Genomic DNA, 21,773 nt, shown 5'->3' with positions numbered 1-21,773 from the left:
TGTTTTCCCACCTGTGCTGCTCCTCACATCTCTGCTTGACTATCCATCTCTCCTTCCCTTAAATGGATCTCCAGTTCTGACTTCAGCCTACCTTGGACTCTGCTTGAATTCCGCCTGCCATTGACCATTGCCTGTTCTCCAACTACACCTGAACTCCACCTGCCTCTGACCATTGTCTACTCTCCAACTATGTCTGAACTCCACTGGCCCCACACCCTGGGCTGTAATCTGATCCTCTCTTCGGATCTCCAGTTTGTCAGCAGAGGCCCCTGCCCAAGATCTTCTAGCCCCAGCATCCGAGGGCTCAACCTAAGGGAAATGAGGGCTGGGATATGTGAAGCTCCAGTTGGGCATCTGCCTCATCCAGTTTCACCAGAAAATGGCAGGGACCTATAGGGCTCCACCCTGTAGATTGCGCCAACAACAGATGAAAAGGGCATTATCCGAAGAATTTCCACTGCCATCCTAGGAATTAGGCAGGAACACCAACTTATTCCAGTGACAAGTTGAATTAAGGAGGCGTTAGGAGAGTGGGAACAATTTTTGGAGCGTTTCAGTGGTATCTTGGTAATGGAAATGCATCAAGTCTCTAATATGGATTTAGAATTGTATTCTGACATGGATGGTTCTTCTGGTTTTGGGGTGTATTATCAATGGTCTTAGTGAGCAGAGCATTGGCCAGGCTCATGGTTTGCATTGGGTATAACAAGAATGTTAGCTTTTTGGAGTTATTTCCTTTGGTGGTGGCATTGGCAATTTGGTTAGAGGGGTTAAAGGATCAGCAAGTGTTGTTCTAGTATGATAATCTTGGTGTGGTGGAGGTTACCAATCACCAGTCAGCCAGGTGTAAAAGGGTTTCTGCCCTTTTGAGGTAATTCATGATCTTGTGTTTATCATGGCATATCACTGCTAGAGCACAGTATGTTCCCTTAGTTGAGATCTCAGTCACTGATGTTCTTTCTCATTCGAATTGGGAAGTGTTCTGAAGTCTGGCTCTTCAGGCCAACGAGTTGGGAGCAGTAATTGTAGAATATGTGTGGCAGTTTGGAGTGACACAACTTGGAATTTGATTCATGCATCTCTTTCTCTGGCCACCTGGGCTGCACACGTAAAAAGCAGAGGTGTGGTATCTAGGTTTTTGTGGGAACAAGGTTGAGGAGGGGGTTCCAGTGAATGATTTGAAAGTTATTCAGTATGTTTGCAGGCAATGGAAGAGGGTTATTCATTTGTAACCATGAGGTCTCATTTGGCTGTTTTTCTTTCAAAAAGTGCAGGATTTCAGCAATGCAATGGTCAGTTTTTCCATTAGGTGTATATTAGGGGGTTAGGAGAGGGGGGTGATAGGGAGAATGGTAGAATATGCCCTGTTTGTTTAGGGATTTGATTGCAATAGTAAAATTCTTGCCTGAGTATGCCAGTCCAGGTTTGAGTTGGCCTTCTGTAGGGTAGCCTACATACTTTCTTTATTTGGTGCTTTGCAAATTGGTGAATTAGTGGCCAACTCAGCTTCTAGACTTGGGATCATTGAGTTGTTTTCATGACAATGTATAGGTTTTGGGAGGGACAATCATACATCCTATACGTCATTCAATAGTAGACCAAAAAGGAAGGAGTCACGAAATTACATTGTGCAGTTGCTACCATATAGGCTTTTGAGGATATGTCCTTTATTTATTTTATTTATTTATTTAAAAACTTTTCTATACCGTCGCTAAGCTATGTACCATCGCAACGGTTTACAAAATAGGCACAAATAATGTATATATAGGTGGGTATCGTACATTCTAACAAGTGCCAACTAAAAACGGTTACAATATCATTAATCAAGATAAATTTTTGGGTAGTGATGGATTAGTTCTGGGAAGATTTATTGAGGTACTTTATTTCGGTCTATTTCTCTACTGTACTATGTATTTATAATATTGTGGTGCCATTTATTCTGGCGCGTTTTTCTGTATTTTTCGTTCTCTCTCTCCCTCTCTACCCCACTGTTTCTTTTGGAAAGGCTTGCTTAAAGAGCCATGTCTTTAAGGTTTTTTTTAAAGGATTTGATGTCACTCTGTAATCTTAGTTCGGTGAGCAGGGAGTAAGCAGGTTTTAGCAAATATGGATGGATCTCCATTGACTCCTTATTGGTTTGTAGGTGTTTTTAAACATGTGTTAAGGAGTTTGGGTTGGGACATACTCATTCCAGATAGAAGTGGCCACTGGTGCAATCCAAGCAGGTTTGTGAGGAAAAATGATTCAGCACATAGGTTGGTAGTAATTTGGGGCCTTTGGGACAATACGCGTCCTGAGTTTAGAGAAATAAGTTGCTAATTGTTGTGATTCTTTTGCAAGATGCTGGAAGGGATTGATTGAGAAAGGGTATGCTTGAGTCATGGATCACTTTTTCATACATTGGGCCTATAAAAAGGCATTGACTTATCCTTATGGAGAACATCTTGGATTGACCACTGTAAACATCTGAGTCCAGTGGTTTGGGATTCATGGAATGCAATGGGACCAGTTGTTGCCAGTCATACAAGAGCAATTACATGGACGGGACTCTCCTGAAGTGGTGGTAATCCATTTAGGGGGTAATGACTTAGGGGCCCGGTCATGCCATAACTTAACAGCAGCTAGGAAGGACTTTGATTCATTAATGAACCTCATGCTAGACACACATATAGAGTGGTCTGATATAATTTTCAGATTGATTAATTTGTAAACTACTAGAGATGAAATCCTGGTGAATTAAATTGTCCTAAATTCAACCCTTAAATTTCCTCCCTCTTTAGTGTAGGACTACCCCGATAAACTTTATCTTGCTTATTTCAAGTCCCTACCCTACCCCAAAGATAAGAATTCACCCAGGTTTATTAACAAAGCTTCTTGACAATAAACATAATATATTTCATAATAGCAGACAAAATATATTACCACACATCAGTATGACAATCTCAATGACCCCAGTCTGACTAAAACCTGTTACTGAACCATAAGGTAGTTTTTGGTAGCTTACCTTAAAACTCCTTGTGACCACACTTTAATGTGTGATCAGCTCTGTTTTAAAATAGAAAAACAACATATACAAATCTCTAGGGATGTGCAATTGTTTGCGATGAAATAGGAAATATAGATGATATTTCCTATTTCGTCGTGTTTTGGGGGGACCATGAAATGATAGGAAAACCCACGAAATTTCATGTGGTTTTCTTATTGTTTTTGGGGGTGGAAGAAAGGGCACAACCCCCCCCCAACCCACCCCAACCCTTCAAATTTAATTAATTACAATCCCCCACCCTCCCAACCCCCAAAACTTGCCTAAAGTCCCTGGTGGTCCAGTGGAGATCCAGGAGTGATCTCCCCCTCTTGGGCCGTTGGCTGCCACTAATCAAAATGGTGCTGATGGCCTTTGCCCTTACCATGTGACAGGAGCTATCGGTGCCATTGGCCAGCCCCTGTCACATGGTAGGAGCAATGGATGGCCCATGCCATTTTTTAAGATAGCACCGATAGCCCCTGTCACATGGTAAGGGCAAAGGGCCACCGGTGCCATTTTGTTTACTGGCAGCCGACGGCCCGAGAGCAGGAGATTGCTCCCGGGACCCCTGATGAACCACCAGGGATTTTAGGCAAGTTTTGGGGGGTTGGGAGGGTGGGAGATTGTAATTAATTAAATCTGAAGGGTTGGGGTGGGGGGGTTCGGTTCAGGACAGCTGAAAAAAAAATCGGCCCGAACCATGGGAAACTAAATTTCCCATGGTGGGCCGATAACAAAGGCCAAACCAAAAAGTTCGGCTGAATCACACCTCTACAAATCTTACCCTTCATGAAAATATCTCACCCACAAGCTGGGAATTACCAGTGGTCATCTGTCTTTTCCCAGATGTCCTGAAGTTTTCTCATGTGAGACTCTCTTTCTGCTTCCAATGTTGATAATGCTGCTACTCTGGATGCTGCAGCAGTTGTGTGTACATTGCTGTTAGTCTTGTCACTAGTACTATGAGTCTAACTTACAGCTGGTTGTTATTGTACAGTTATTACAATAACTCCTATTACTGAAGTTATGTACACCTGTGTGTGGTAGTGAGTTGATTAGTTAAGTTCTTTCAGCTAGTGTCTCAGTTGCTCATACCTTTTCCCAGCTCAATCAGCAGAAGTCTTACCATTACATCATAACCTGCATTACTCATGCAAGATACTGAAACTTTTCTAATTCAGCAGAGTTTACTTGCCATCTAATAGCTGGTGCTTCCAATGTTTGGGATTTGACACAGTTCAGCACTTTGCAACACCAACAGATTGTTTTGCAGTCTTTGTAATTTCATATGTCCATCTTTGATGAGCTGATGACCACTGACATATTTCTGACATTTTTACAGCTTATGTCTAATTAACAGTTCAGCTTGTAATTGTTATCTAATTCATCATCTGCCTTAAGAAAACATCTATCCTTCCTTCCTTATCACACAAAGCAGAAAGAGTAGAAGGAAACTTGAGATAATAGACAATAAAAATGAAAGGTCATCTTACAGAGGAAATCAGGACTTTTGCTAGAAGTCAGCTGCATTTTAAAAAAGGAATGGGAAAAACAAGATTAAAAGATCTACCAACAATCAGTTATTTATTTAATTGTTTCTTAAACAAATTTCCCTAATCCGCAATTCTCAGTGGAGTACAAAAAACCATACAAAATAAAATCTATTAATATCTATAAAAAGAAATATATATACATAAAAATTAGGACAAAAAAAGGAATATATGGACTTTTAACTAACCTATAGAATTACCAATTTGAAGACGGGGTTAGAAAAGATAATAATAAGATTGGTTCACAGTTAGAGGCCTAGGGAGGGTGCGACATGAATGGGCTTGGGACTGGTATTTGGCTATGCAAATGCCTGACAATGTCCATTTATCTGATATTGGGATTGACCTGTTTAATAACTCTATTCAGGAAGCTTTTGAACTAGTTTTGACACATGATTGAGATGCTGCAGTTAATCAGATGATTCCCTCATTTGTGGCAGGTAACCCAAGCCCTGTTGCATAATCTGTTTATGTGGTATGTTTATAGTGGTTTTGGTAATAAGGTATTTAGTGGGGGGGAGTCAATAAACCTAGGCAGTGACCAGACTGTGGCATTGGACAGGCTGCAGGACCTCTTTTGATGGGATGAGGCAGAGAGATCTTGGGGTTTGGCAGTAGTTCTGCAGAGGAGCTTTGGAAGCTAGATTGGCTGTTAACAGCCCGAGGCTAGGGCAAGGCATGGGTCATTCCAAAGCTCAATAAAATGTCTGTAGGGTTTTTGGAGAATGTTTTAGTTTATATTGTTTATTGGGCTCAGGTCATTTTCATGTCTATAAAGACAATAAATTTTGGCTCTTGTTTAAATCCATGATATTATATGAGTTGTGTTTATTGGGAGTGAGCAGGACATGGAAGGGAAGCCAGTGAAGGACCACCTACCTACGTTAGTAGGAGGATAGTAGGGCAAAGTCCCCCTGCCTGCCATCATTAACATGGCACAAGCTAACAAATTCACCTGAGAAGCTATCTAGTATTATAAAATTCTAGTCAAACATATAGCATAAGACAAGTGTTCGTGACCTTCATATAAAAAAGATGCTGGCTGCACTCACATATCTGAGAGTCTGATGTTTGATTTCCATGCATCAACGGATTTAATCCTGGGTCACTTATTTTTTTGGAATTTTTGAATTGAAGATAAAACCAATTATCTGATCAAAGATAACTGCATTATTTTTAATCTCTTCAGATGCAGGCCCAACACTATGGCAGTGTTTTGATTATGTCACATAATAGTTTCATGCTCTTGTCAACGTCCCAGTATGACAAAAGCCATGTTATTTGAAAGTTAGCTACATCTCTAAAAGTATAGCTAACGTTCCGCAGGAGCATCTTAATACTAACACATGTCCCGATGCTCCCAGAGCTCTTTTAAAGGGCCCGAGTGGTCCAAAGAATCTCCCCAAGTCTTCCAAAATCCCAGAGGTCTCAATAAACCTTTTTGTCCCAGTCCCTTTTGCCAGCCTTTGAGCAGCCAAAGTATAAAAATAAAGTTGTAAATGTTTAGTCTCCCCAGCACATGCCCTGCCCCCTCCGATCCTCTTCCCCCACACCCTAGCCCACTTCTCACATCCCCAGCCTTTAGCTAGAGAGCCATGATGATCTTGTGGAGCATGAGCACCCCCTGGAGCTCCTAGCCCAGCTCTACCTTTTTCAGAACTGCGCTGTCTGGCTTATAGTGACTTTTACCCATCTGAGGAAAATATCAGAGTTTAGTAAATAGACCTCTCAGTTTGTACATGAGGTAATAGAGGGTTAATTGACTTGTACAAGGTCACAAGAAGCATCAGTTCGAAAAGTGGTATTCAAACTCTGGTTTCCTTCATTCTCAGTTGTCTGATCTAACCCCTAGGCCATCACTCTCCTTTGCCTCCCAATCCTAGAACTATCCTCCTTCTCTCCTCTCCCTCCCCTCCCCCCCATTAATTTGATGAGCAGGGCCACTGCTGCAGCTTTTCTCCTCTGTGCTGGCTGACAAGAAGACAGCTGTACACTGCCTCCTCCTTCTGGCCTGTGCAGATCAACGCAAGTATATCTCTATCTTTTTCCAGCCAGTATGGGGCTATACAAGAGTGGCATGAGGTGTCTTCCTCCTACCAGCCTATGTGGGCTGTCATGAGCATGGCATTAAGGGCCTTGCACTATGAGCATGGCTGGTGTAAGGGTATTAGGCACTTAGGTCAATGGTAACCAATGTCAGTGGTTTCTAAACCTGACCTAGAGAACCCCCAGTCAGTCAGGATATGCACAATATATTTATTTGCACTGTCTCCATTGCATACAAATTTATCTCAAACATATTCATTGTAGATATCTTGAAAGCCTGATTGGCTCAGAGTCCCCCAGGACAGGTTTGGGAACCACTGTCCTAGGTAAACCTTTAGCTTTACGTGCCCTATCCCTATATAACTTTTAGGTCCATCGGCTCATTTATTTATTTACTTTTTACATTTGCAATTATACCTAATTCAGCAAACTCAGTTCTAGGCATACTACAAAATTAAACAATACATTGAGATAGACAAGACCCCATCATGCAAAAACATAAAACTGAACATCATGCTTTTAAATATTAAACTTTGTTTTATATACATATATACACACATAATACAAATACTATATGTTCTACACCTGTGCCTGTTGGACTGAGCTGTCTGTGCGCTCCCTAATTTTGACTTCACAGGTTTGTTTCCCCAGCGCAAATCCCTTCCACACTACTCATTAACTGCTTTGCATGCATTTGAAAGATTAATGCATGCAAAACAGCTAATTGTAATAGGGGGTATGGAATATTTTTCAGCAAAAAATTGGTATCAGTAAATATTGTGATAAACTTAGTACATCTACCCCTAAGTTAAAGCTTCTCTTACAGAAGGTCATCTTCCTACCCTCTTAAACTGCTCCCAGTTCATCCCCTGTTAAAGAAAGCTAATACTATATTCAGTAGTATTCCTATTGACCAATGAGAATACCAGGTTTACCAATTGTTCATCAACATTTGTAGTTTATGTAGTCCTGTGTCCATGCTCACATTTGTACATGGGCAAGACAAGTAGAGCATTGCAGACTTGTTTGATGTATCATTGAAATTGATTGCAATCTAATAAAATCACTGCTCTACTGCAAACAATTGGGACATTCCTTCAGTGTTTTGTAATTGACCATATATAGAATGATCTAAGAGGAAGTAGCTGTGATGCACATTATAGCGCCTTGAAGAAATGGATATTTCAATTAAAAACACAGAATCTTTCGGCCTAATATTATGGTCAAATGGGGTTAATTTTTCTGAATGAAATGATGTGTTGTGCTGGAGATGAATCCTTGGCCTGGCACAGGTTTAATACAGCCCTCTAAGGGAACCCAGAGAGCGCCTGCCACCGGGAGGCGGAGCACATGAGGAGACAGAGGCTAGCTGGAGTTTCACCAATAATGACCCGGGGGGCTCCGCAGGTTGGGCCCTTGGATTCCTGGGCCGCCTGGGCTTAGGTGGGCCTCGGAGGGTCTCCTGGAAAGATGGTGGAGAGGTGTGCCCATGAGTAGCAGAGGTGCACGGTTGGCAGTGAGCAGGCGAGCTAGACCAGAACAGAGAGTACAGGAGGCCATGGGTACGAAGCAGGAACTGAAGGTCCTCTGGGCAGGATAGGCAATGTCTAGTGGTTTAGCTCGTGGGAGGCCACCAACAGCATCGAGGCAGGCGGACCTGGTGGTCACAGGAGAAGCGAAGAGAGTGCCCAAATGGAGCACAAGGGTCAAAGCCAGGGTATCCTTCCGAGAGTGGTCAGCCAAAGCAAGGGTCAGTTCCAGATATCGGTCCAAGCATGGTCAGAGGCAAGCAGAGGTCAGTTCCGGGTATCAGTCCAAGCGTGGTCAGAGGCAAGCAGAGGTCAGTTCCGGGTATCAGTCCAAGCGTGGTCAGAGGCAAACAGAGGTCAGTTCCGGGTATCAGTCCAAGTGTGGTGAGAGGCAAGCAGAGGTCAGTTCCGGGTATCAGTCCAAGTGTGGTGAGAGGCAAGCAGAGGTCAGTTCTGGGTATCAGTCCAAGTGTGGTGAGAGGCAAGCAGAGGTCAGTTCCGGGTATCAGTCCAAGCGTGGTCAGAGGCAAGCAGAGGTCAGTTCCGGGTATCAGTCCAAGTGTGGTGAGAGGCAAGCAAAGGTCAGTTCCGGGTATCAGTGCAAGCGAGTACAACCTGGGTGGCAGAACGTAGAGAGGAACTCGGGAGTGAAGGAACACAGGAAGGACTACGGGAACACGGGAACAACTCAGGAACACTGGAACGAACACGGGAACAAACACTTATCCCATTTCGCTGCTGAGTTGCTGTTAGCTGCTGCATAACTTTGATTGTGATTTGTTTATTAGTTTTTGTTTCAATATTTTTATCATTGGACTCAATGTGAACCTATGTTATCTATTGTTCACTTAATTGTTTGCTTAAATTTATGATTGTAATTTTGTTACCCACCTAGAGCTGGAGATAGAATTGGATACAAATTTTTAATACAAATAAATGCTTCAGAAATCATGTCATAGTGTCTGATGAATGTGTCATCTGTGATTTTAGCATGTGTAGTGCATAAGAAATATTTTTTAAAAGCCCTAAATGTATAAATTAAAGAAATCCATACTGAATTGACTGAAGGTAATCTCTGAAATGACCGGCTGGGCTGAATGAGGATGTTTCCTCTTACTCGTCACCAGAGGGAAAAAAAATCCCGTTCTCTTCAGTAACAGTGACACAAACTCCATTCATTACCAGACACTTTATAAAGTAATACAAAACTCTACAAAAATATCATTCAATCTAGGTAATTTCTGGTGATCTGGACTAGCCACTGTCTGTGACAGGATGCTAGGCTTGGTATACCCTTGACACATCTTTTGTTCTTACATTCATATAGCATGCCTATCATACTGAAACAGCGCTAATTCCCAGATCTTAAACAGCAACAATCCTATATGAAAAGGCTAAACTGCAAATAAAACACCGCACCCTTAAACAACAGTACAACATCAAAATAGTTCCTATTATGAAGACAAAACACAGTCTGGAATGCTAGAGAGCCCTATATAAAACCTAAACACTAGTAAAATACCTCAACTCAATACACAGAACAGAACACAGATGATATGCCTCCCTGCCATCAGCTGTTCCTGCCTTGTTCTTCATCTGTAGATGGGGCTCAGTCTCCTACAGCTTCTACCCCTGCCAGACTAGCTGAAACTCCACTCCGTGTCATCGCTTCACAGGGCTTTAAATGGCCTAAGCCAATGCTAGTATCTCTAACACTATGCCTACTTGCCATCAGCTGTTCTTGCCTCGTTCTCCATATGCCACTGGGGCCCAACCTCCTAAAGCTTCTACTTGTCTGAGACCAGGCAAAGCTCCGCCCTCTGGCATCATCTCTCCGTAGGTTTTAAATGGACTAAGGAAATGCTGGAGGTGCAAGCTGGAGAGGTGTGACAAAAAAGCTTGCCCCTTTGTACTCCCCTTCATGCATGCTTTGTGAGTGCTTTTTACCAGTGACCATAGTCAGGAGTTTTGCCTACTCTGAAGGCTTCATTCCAGTGATTATAGGACATAGAAGGTACGGTCAATTGTAATAATGTAATCATAAAACTCAAAATGCCTAAGATCTGTCCTACAACCTATACTGTTACAATCTAAACATTTACCTGCAATGGTAAGTGTGTTGTCATTATTTTTAATTAATGCCCAATCCATTTCTAAAAATTGCCAGATATACACGATGTAATGCTATCTCAGACATCTGATTGTTTACTAAGTTTTGCAAGTACTCTATCTTCTAATTTTATTATGGTTATAGATAATCACCCCTCCCCTATTTTTAAACAAAATCAAATTAATGCAGAAATACTTAAAGAAAAATTGATCCCTCAGTTATCTCGGGTTTCTCGAGTGGTCTTCAGGGTGAGCTTCAGGTGCTAACATACCCACTTCCACATAGGTCATTCCACCCATCTAGGACCAGTTTGACTATTTCCATGCCTGTCTTCCCTTCTGGCTGCAGCCATTTCCAGGTGACATCTTTTAGCCGATAGATAAAGTTCCATGGACCTTCCCGGGATTGAGGATTCCTCACTGGAACTATTGCCGATGTACTGCTGGGGTGTGTCCAGCTTAATTTCTGTATATCTGGCCCTTCTGACTGGGTTGGCATCTTGGAAGGCAACCCTTATGTGGGGCATGTGGCTTCTGACCAGCCTGCGAACCTGGCAGTTCTCTCAAATTTCCTCAAAAAGCAGTCAGGATCTTCCCTTGGCGTCATCTTAAGTCAGGGCTTCCTGAACTGGGAATCAAGACCAGGGCTGGTGCTAGGTTTGTTGCTGCCCTGTGCGAATAATTACTGTGCTGCCCTCTCCCCCCCCCCCCCCCTCTCACACACACATACACAATTCATTGTCCCTGTCCCAGGCTGGTCACATAAAGCCCAGCTCCCTCCAGAAATCAATATTTTTAAAAACTGACATCCATCCACTCCTCCACAGAAGCCATGGTCAAAGGAAGGTTATTACATATCCTAGGGAAACCTTACAGCCTTGCACACATACCACCACCCCCACACTCCCACACCCTCTATAGCCACACAAGATGTAATTATGCATTTGTAAGAAATGTTACAAAAAAAGAACATTCACAAGTAGTCTGAGGCAAAATATCCCTTACAACATATGTTTTCATGCACTGCTGGGGTGCCAACCAGAAAACTCTGCAAAAAAAGACACTTGGAACTCCTATGGAATTTAAAATGGCACCTCAGAAAGCCATTAATAAACGTTATTACCATTACAATATAGTAAACCTCTTATAGCAAAACAATCCAAACTAGAAGCACTCAAACAATAGCAACCTTATCTATGAAAAGGCAACACTGCAAATATTACACCAGGCCCTAGAACAACAATATACCTCCTATTGGGAAAACATAACAAGTCAGGCTGCTATAGATCCCTACACAAAAACTACATGCCAGTAAAATAGCTCATCCCGGTCACATGTGCGGCATACAGACAAACCCTGACCAAGTCCAGAAAGTATATATAGAAAAGTGCTGAGAAGAACTGAATTGGAACCCACAACAAGCCAGCTTCTATATGCAGAGCAACAATTGAAAAAAAATAACCATTCTTCATAAAGCATTAAATAATAAAATCAAGAAATATAAAACATAATAGTAAAATCATATTCATAAAAAGAATAAATATTTCAAACCAGTTAATGAATAGAATATCCAAAATTTCCCAAACACCAATACAATATTTCAAAAAATCCAATAATTAAAAAATGTTCTAACATTTCCCAAAAAAACCCAAAAATATTTCAAAATGGCAAAAACATCAAATTATAACCAAGAATTAAAACTAATAAGGATTAAAAGATCTCCTGATCTCCATACCTGGGATCTTTTGATTTCCAGTCACCCTGAGATTTTCATGGATTTGGGGAGATAGGGCCACACAAACTTAATCTCCTCTCTCTCTCACACACACAAAATAACACAATACTCTCACATAACTGTGAGAGCCTATATGTGATACATAGGCTCTCAAAGGCACACACACATATACACAGGCTCTCACACAGATGCACACACATACAGGCACTCACAGACACATACACACAAGCACATAGGCTCTCACACGGCCACACATAAGCTCTCACACAAACACATGCATACAAGCTGTCATACAGCCACATACACACACAAGTTTTCACATAGACACATACATGCATACAGGCTGTCACACACCACACACACAAGCTTTCACATAGCCACACATACATACACACAAGCTTTCACACAAACAAACAAGCTGTCACGTAGCCCCCCCCCCCACACACACACACACACACACACAAGCTTTCACACAAACACACTCAAGCATACAGGCTGTCACATTGCCAGACATACACACACAAGCTTTCACACAGAGACACACATGTATACAGGCTGTCACACAGCCATGCACACATAAGCTTTCAAATAGATAGAGATAGGCTTGCATTCAGACACACACACATACTTAAACTCACATTGACTCAGACACACACACATACATGGCCTCCTGTTCTCTTCAGGCCTGATGGGATGAACTCCATCACGGACCCCGGATTCCTTTTCAGACTTAATGGGATGAGCTCCACCAAAGCCCCACAGGCGCCTCTTCTCATTCGTCCCGAGGAGAGGGGGGAGTTGGCGCTGAAGCAGGAGGGAATACTACAACGGTGTGGTAGTTCAACCTGCCAGTGTGAAACCCAGTTTTAGGTATGTAAAAGGCTTTTGAAATCAGGCCCTTTGCAGGGAAAAACTGGGTCCCATTATCTCTGAAACACATTAAAGTGGAGAAACCAATTACATGGAGGATCATATCTGAAACAGAGAACATTTTGCCTTACAAAAGTATACATTTATTTAATGCCGCCCACATCAACACTGAATCCCAGTCTAAAGAAATTCAACCAATATTTATAAGCAGCGCATTTCTGACAAGAAGGAAACTGAGCACACTAAACCTCAAAACATGCCATCATAATAGAAATACGAAAAGCACCAGAATAGATAATGACATAAAAGCTAACACAACTATTTTTTAAATAATTTAAAAAATAAACATTTTCCTAACCTACCCATTTAGAAGCATCTTCTCCCCGAAATTACAACAGGTATGCTGCGCACCAAGCGCTTCCTGGACCCTTATCGCCCCCTAGAGCTGTAGAGCCCATTCCTGGCATCCAACTCGCAAGTGTGTCTCGCACACTGCACGCAACCTGCCCCACCCCCACCCCAGACCACTGCTGCTCTGTCTCCGGCTATTACCCAATGCAGGACAGACCAAACCCCTCCCCTCCTCTGTCTCTTGAGCTCCACATTTTTGTTCAGCTGCCAACGGCATTCACCACCCACTCTCAGGTTAGATCTTCCCTGCCCATGCTGCGCTCCTTGCCCTCGGTTAATAGCAAAGCGCCACAATTCCAGGACTGCTGGAGGAACTGTCATGATGGGGAGTAGGGATGTGAATCGTTTTTTGACGATTTAAAATATCGTCCGATATATTTTAAATCGTCAAAAATCGTTAGAGCCGCGATACAATAACAATTCCCCCGATTTATCGTCAAAAAATCGTAAATCGGGGGAAGGGGGAGGGGAAGGGGGAGGGGAAGGGGGAGGGCGGGAAAACCGGCACACTAAAACAACCCTAAAACCCACCCCGACCCTTTAAAATAAATCCCCCACCCTCCCGAACCCCCCCAAAATGCCTTAAATTACCTGGGGTCCAGAGGAAGGGTCCCGGTGTGATCTTTTACTCTTGGACCTCCGTGTGTTGTAGAAATGGCGCCGGCGCTACCTTTGACCTGTCATAAGACAGGTCAAAGGTAGCACCGGCGCCATATTGTGTTTTTGTCCCCCGACGTCAGGAGCATAGGAGATCGCTCCCGGACCCCCGCTGGACCCCCAGGGACTTTTGGCCAGCTTGGGGGGGGCCTCCTGACCCCCACAAGACTTGCCAAAAGTCCAGCGGGGGTCCGGAACGACCTCCTGCAGTCGAATCGTGTTGCCGTACGGCCGGCGCCATTTTGCGCAAAATGCCCCTGAGGTTCGCGCCATCGCCGGTACTTCAGTCGGGGCCGCACCATGCGTGCACCCCTAGGTCTCCAGGAAACATGGCGGGTAGCAGCGTCTAGCTGGTCCGGGGACGCCGGAGGACTAAGGCAGAAGGACGCTGCGGCAACCAATCTTCCCGCGGGCGAAGAGGGAGTCGCCAAAGAGGTAAGGAGGGCGGAGAGAGGGCGTCGGGAACCAACAGACACAACACCATGACCCGAACTGGAGGCTGGGTCCCAAAGCCTGGGCCTCAACTTAGGCTACAGCCCAGAACCAGGCCCATTGCTACAACCTGGACCAGAGGTCAGATCCTGACACCAAGAACTCGTCCCAGACCCAGGCCCGACTCCGCTTCCCAACCTGGAGATTAAGTTTTGATACCTGGGCCTCGGCCTAGACCAGAGCACAGACCCAGGCCCAATGCTGCAACCCAGCCGGGAGACTTGGTCCCGACATCACGACCTGACCCAGAAGCCTATGCCCTAGATGAGGCCCCGGCTTTGGGTCTAGACCTGATGCATTCGTTTAAAAAAAATTGAACAAATAAGGTTTGCTTTATTCGAGGGCCGCCAATTCCATTCAGGGGTCCCCGATTGAAATGAATCTATCTTATTTGTTGCATTTTACATTTTTATTTTAAACAAATTCACATCCCTATAAGAAAGTCATTCTGTGACTTGGATGACTTTTCTTTCTGGATTCTTTGAGGCCTTACACATATATTTTTAGAGGTTAATACCAAACTTGTTAATAAATATATCCAGAAAGGCATCGTGCCTGATGCTCTGAAAACAACTTTGATTTGACCTACATTTAAAAAATCAAGTTTACAGCTAGAAGTGCCGTCAAGTTATCGACCCATTTCAGCTCTTCCCATCTTGGATAAATAGTTGGAAAAGTTATGTTGTCCCAGTTAAATGAGTTTTTAATGGATAATCAGGTCCTAAAGCCCCAGCAATGTGGTTTTAGAAAATGGCAACGCACTTAAACACTATCATTATCTGTATCTGACCAAATGATGTACAAGCATGATAGTGATGGAGGAGTGATAACACTCTTTTTGAATGTCTCAGCTGCTTTCAATTAGGTGAATCATTGTATATTGACTGAATAATTGTATTCATTTGGGCTGAGAGATCAGGTTTTAGACTGGTTTACACCTTTATGAATTGCCAACAACAGATTAGGCCAGAGTCCCTCAAGGTTCACTATTGTCACCCATTCTGTTTCATATTTATTTGCAGCCACTTTTGTATTTTTATTTCTGGATATACTATAGAATTTAAAATCTACGCAGACAACATTCAACTGTTGTGCCCAAAACAGAAGGATTTAGCTTCTATAACAAACACTATTAGACTGTCTTAAAGATACTGGAGACCATTTTCAGCCACTTTGAGTCTCAGCTAGTTAACCAGATAACTTTATCTGACTAACTAGCAGGATATATTCAGCAGCATGACCACACCACTGAATATACCCAACTATCTTTAGCACAGGTCTGTGGCCCAACCAGAGCTAAATGGATAAGTTTTCTGGCTAACACTGAATATCAACTAAAATAAAAATACTATGGATTAGTCCGGTCCCTTCTTGTGATGAGCCAAGTCATTTGCTAATTGATGGCACCTTAATCCCTATCCCTGCCATTGTGCTTGATATGAAAGTTCTTTTTAAATCCTGTTTATCTTTAAAAATTCAATTGAGGGCAGTGTTAAAAGTGGCTTTATTTCATTATAGATAGTATGGCCTCTGAGATATACCTTATCAATGGATTATTTTTGTGCAGTCATTCAGGCCTATATATTAATCTTGACTGATTTTTGTAACTCTTTATATGTTGGACTTCCTAAATACTCCCAGGAAGGGTAACTTTCAAAACTGCTCACATGCACCCATTTACACTTGCATATGGCTCACACAAAGTTGCTACAGTGTTTTAGAATCTGCGCATAAACAATATGCGCAGGTTATAAATATGAGTACATATGTGTGCACAAATGCTCGTGTATGTAAAAAACATGAGCTGTGCAAGTTCACACTTATCCAGATAAATGCTGATTTAACCAGCTAAGTAGCGGCATTTAGCCGGATAAGTCTGAAAAGCACTACTTAGACCTGCAAGTAGCACTTTTCAGACATCTGGATAAGTAGAACCTGATGCTACTTAGCCAGATAAATCAGAATATAGCCAGATAAGTGCTGCTACTTATCTGGATAAGTTCAAATGTGTCCATCTAAGTAGTGGGAAAAGCTCTGCTTAGCCAGATAAGTTGGATTTCAGCCGGATAAGTGTGGGAAAATAATATACTAGCGTATTTGTACTTCAAATTTTAAAAGGAAACGCAAGTAGATTTTACTCATGTTAATTAGATGCTTTTACTCCCCATGTCTGCTTTTATACGTGCAAGTCAGGGGATTTTGTGACATGCACGTGGCAATGAAATAACCAGTTTTACCAATTAGTCTACCAGGTTGCTCAATCCATCTGCAGCTCATAAAGACCCTCCTGGCTCTTCAGCCTAAAGTCCTCCCATTTCACTCAGACCCCCTACCCAGTCATTTTTTCACTTTTAAGAAGCTTACGATCACTTACATCAGATATTAAGCAGGAGTAAATATACGAAAGTAAAAGACTTACACACGTCATTTTGGCAGATTGTAAAAAACAACTTACTCATGTAAATGTTGGCCCTTCCTCAGAGCGCCCCTGGCCCACCCCTGTTTTACACATTCAGATTTGCTCATGAACCCTGATTTATGTGTGTATGTTGCAGTTTTAAAAAAGCAGGCACTCGCGGATATGCTATTTTATGTGTGCGAGTGCTCATTTTTACACGAGCAAGGTTTGAAAAATCACCTTTAAAGATTCAACTTTGTAAAATGCCATAGCATGGCTGATTACTACTAACTCTTTTAGGGATCTTATAATTATGAAACTGTGCCAATTGATTTTCACAGTTCTGAAGAATGATATCCTACAGTATTTGAGACCTCAGTTTCCATTTTAGAAGCTGAGTCAGCTTTTTCACTCTTCCAATAAGCTTCTGCCGGCTGTGCCCTCCTTAAGAGAGAGATGTTTGCAAGAGGTGCACCAATGGGCATTTTCTGTTGTGGGGCCCACCTTATGGAATGTTCTTCTGGCTGATCTAAGTAGTAATGATGACTTCAAATGTTTTTTCTTAGGATGTTGAAGGTATATTTATTTCAACAAGCCTTTTGGTATCTTTTATTAGAGTTTACTGCTGTTTTTATTAAGGTTGTTTTAAAATTGTTTTGTTGTTTGTCTATGATTGCCAAAGTTTTAAATTTGTAATTTGCTTACCATGGCTTTGTACCGGACTAAGCAGAATATAAAAGAATTAAAATAAATACTGTAATATGTATAAATAAACATCCTAGCTTTGACCCTCCAAGAGTGTAAAAGAATGTCCTACTGCACCTCTCTTCCCCTTCCCCCAAGGGAATAAAGGGCTTCTGTGACCAGAATGTACCCCTCTCACTCCCAGCTGGTGATACCATTCCCTGGCAAGAGCTTCCAGAGATGTTAACCAGCCTATGTTCTCACAACACATATGTACCCCTGTTGAGATGTAGTTAAGGTTTTGCATTAGCTAGTAGGTTACCACAGATTGCATGGTTTAATGCAATTTGTAGTAAACCATTTTAATATTAATGAGCTGTTTGGCGTTCATTTATATGCAATGCAGCTCATTAACAATTTTGTACATTAAGCCACATCAAGAGGCCAATGTACTAACCCCAGGTCATTGCGCAAGAAATCTTTTGCTCGTTGCCATGGTCAGGAACTTTCAAACATCCCCAGCCAAGAAAAGACATGAAAGGTTTCACTGGCTGATGGGGGCAGATGGTGGCAGATGGGGGCCACCATGTTATAAAGAGGCCATATGGTTTTAAAGGAGCCACGTAGCCAGCATGATGACACTCCCACACACATACAAAATAAAGCAAAGTCCCTGATGGACCAGTAGCAATACCCAAAGGTCTGAACACCAAGCATTTTTGGGGGAAAAAACATGCCTTAGTATTGGGAATGCCAGAATCACCAGCTTTAGGCCCTGCCCCCTTGCCCCCCTCAACATATCCAAAAATGTAAAATAGGCCTTAAATGTCACTCACTCCCCAGTGTCACATCCCCAACACTCCCAGTCCCCCAGGTTTACCCACTTGCTGGTGGGTCTTCCAGAGGCAGGGCTGATGCCCACATATTCCTCTCTTCCAACTCATTTTCCAAAATGGTGAGGCTGATCAGCTGACCCCACTCATTGTCTTGCTAAATTCAAAGGAATGAATAGGGTCAGCTGGTCAGCTAGATCGTGGCCAGTGGGGCAGGAGTAGCTGTGCATTGCTCCTGTCCATGGAAGACCAGCTGGAGGAGCCCCCAGATAAGATTGGGTAGCCAGAAAGGAATGGAGGGCATGGGGACAGTGGGGTGGAGACATGAGCAGGCCCCATATTTTATTTTTGGATATGTTGAGGGGCAAAAGGCAGTGAAGCTTGGAGATGGGGCTTTACCAGGCATGCTGCTAAGGTACTCTTTTGTCTGTGAGGGGCTACGGGCTTGGGCCTCCAGGCAGGGGCTACTGATTCACCAGGTACTTTGCTTCACATTTTGGGGGAGAACCTCATGCAGGCCATGTGACTCTTTGCGCGAAGCACTGCACTCCCTCACAAAAAGTAACTACACCTCTTTGAGTATTTGTGTGTGTGTGTGTGTGTGTATAAAACAAGCCCACAAAGCCTTTTTTATACACTTTGTATTCACAAAATACAACTCTAATGAACTGCTTGCATTGATTTTGCATCACAGTTGTGCATTGGTGGGGATACGTTTTTCTAAAGATGTAGCTGAAAAGGTAAGGATGAAAAGATTAGTGTTCGTAAATAACAAGAGATTTTAGAAAGAGGAAGATAAGCGACAGTATTTGGAAAAATTTAGAGAAGCTGGGAAAGTGGTCAGTAATGCAAAAATTCAAATAGCAGAAAAAAATATCAAACAGTAAAACGGGGGGGGGGGGGGGGGGAAACAAGATTCTTTTTCAGATATGTTAGGGATAGAAGGAAGTGCAAAAGTAGCTTTGTGAGACTCAAAGAGGAGGACTATATAGCGAATGATGAGGAAAAAGCAAAATTACTTAACAAATATTTCTGTTCTGTGTTCACTGTGGAAGGGCCTAGAGCAGGACCACATAAAACGAAATAAATAAGATTGGAAATGAGGTAAACCTCAATTGTGTTGCACTCGGAGGTGGACACTTGTCCTGGAGCAGGGGAAGACGGCCTCCTGGTAGGGACCAGGAAGCACCTGCCCCGGGGGCAGAGCACTGGAGGAGACAGAGGCTGGCATGAGCTTCACCACTGGAAGCCCGAGGTCCCCACGCCCCAGGTGGAGCCCGTAGGGACCCAGGCTGCTTGGACTTAGGTGGGCCTCAAAGGGTCTCCTGATGAGATGGTAGACTGGCCAGCCCATGGGCAGGGAAGGAGCGTGGTCAGGTTCAGAGCTGGAGGTCAGGTGTAGCAAGGAAGACCAGAACAGCATAGGCAATGGACAGAGCCAGAAGATGTCAGCAACCAGGCTAAGGTCAAATACCAGGAATCAGTCCAAGGGTGGTCAATGTAGCAAGGTCAGGTTAGGTCACAAGGCAGGCAGAGGTCAGTACTAGAGAAGCAGTCCAAAGGTACTACCTGGGGAGACAAGCAAACACTGGAACAAGACTAGAGCAAGGCTTAGCACACAGTGACAATCTAGCAGAAGAAACCCAATGCAGTGCTCAATCTTCATCCTACCGGGCCTTGTCTCCAGCCATCAAAGGAACAAGCAGGACCAGATGGAACAGTCAGGGCAGAACTGATTGACAGGAGATATTCTAAATTCCAGTCAAAATAGAGGTTCTTAGAATTCTTGAAGTGGGAGCTTGAACCCAAAAGCTTGGAAACAAGTGTTTGTGGATTCAGGGATGTATGGGTTGGGACCCATAAACTAGGAATCAATTCTTGGAAGTGCCAAGAGTGGGGCTTAAACCCACAACCTTAGAATCAAGGTCTCTTCACCTTAGGCACTGTGCCACGGCAATGAAATGTAGGCAGGAACCTCTTTAAGTAGTTCCTTCAATCAGGGTGCGCCGTGGAGCTAGGAACCACCCCATGCCCTACAAGAGGCCCGGTGGTCCGCGCACTCGTAGGGGCGTGGCCAACATCAGGGATGACGCCGGACTCCAGCGTGAGACCTGGTGGGCAGGGAAAGGCCCGGCGACTGCCACCAATGGACGCCAGCGCCTGGAAGAACTTGCAGCTGCAGCTGGGGAGGCCGACCCAGGACCTGCTGAGGAGCCAGAGAGATGAGCAGACCCATGCGTGGGACATACGCAGACGGGGCGTGCAACAAATTGATTTTCAGAACAGTGTGTTCATGAGGAGCTAACTAAACTTAAAGTAGATAAGGCGATGGGGCCAGATGGGATTCATCTGAGGATACTAAGGGAACATTGAGATGTCCTGGTAGTGCCACTGGCTGACCTTGTTAATGCTTCTTTAGAGTTGAAAGTAGTTCTGGAGGACTGTAGACAAGCTGATATGGTTCTCATTCATAAAAGTGGAAGTAAGGAGAAGGCTGGAAAGTACAGATCAATCAGTCTGACCTCTGTGGTGAATAAATTAATAGAATCACTGCTAAGAAAGAGGGAAGTGCAGTTTTTGAATTCCAGAGGATTGCAAAATCCAAGGCAATATAGTTTTACCAGAAGTAAATCTTGTCAGATGATTCTGATTAACTTCTATGTTTGGGTGGCCAGAGAGTTGGATTAAGGGACAACACTAGTTGTAGTATACTTGGATTTCAGTAAGGCTTCTGACATGGTTCCACAGAGGAGACATATAAATAAACTGAACGACCTTGGCATGGGACCTAGCCTGACTAGGTTAGAAACTGGCTGAGTATGAGGTAACAAAGAGTAGTGGTAAATGCAGTTTTCTCAGAGGAGGGGGGTGTTACTAGCAGTGTGCCTCAGGAATCGGTCCTTGGACTAGTTCTTTTCAAGATTTTCATGAGCAACATAGCAGAAGGATTGTCAGGAAAGGTTTGTCTTTTTGCCAAGGATACCAAAATTTGCAACAGGGTTGATAGCTAGGAAGGTGTGGAAAATATGAGGAGTAACCTAGTGAAGTTCAAGGAATGGTCTGAGGTCTGCAGCTAAGATTTAATGCTAAAAAATGCATAGTAATGCATTTAGGGGTAGATTTACAAAAACGGTGCGTTCGTGTACTTTTGTTGGCGCTCCAGGCGCCAACAAAAGTACGCGGGATTTTAGTAGATACGCACGTAGCCGCGTGTATCTGCTAAAATCCGGGATCGGCGCGCGCAAGGCTATCGATTCCGTATAGCCGGCGCGCGCCGAGCCACGCAGCCTACCTCCGTTCCCTCCGAGGCCGCTCCGAAATCGGAGCGGCCTCAGAGGGAACTTTCTTTTGCCCTCCCCTCACCTTCCCCTCCCTTCCCCTACCTAACCCACCCGCCCGGCCCTGTCTAAACCCCCCCCCTTAACTTTGTCGGG

This window comes from Rhinatrema bivittatum, chromosome 2 (genome assembly GCF_901001135.1).
Source record: "Rhinatrema bivittatum chromosome 2, aRhiBiv1.1, whole genome shotgun sequence".
Lineage (NCBI taxonomy): Eukaryota > Metazoa > Chordata > Amphibia > Gymnophiona > Rhinatrematidae > Rhinatrema > Rhinatrema bivittatum.
This window is presented reverse-complemented; position numbering follows the sequence as displayed.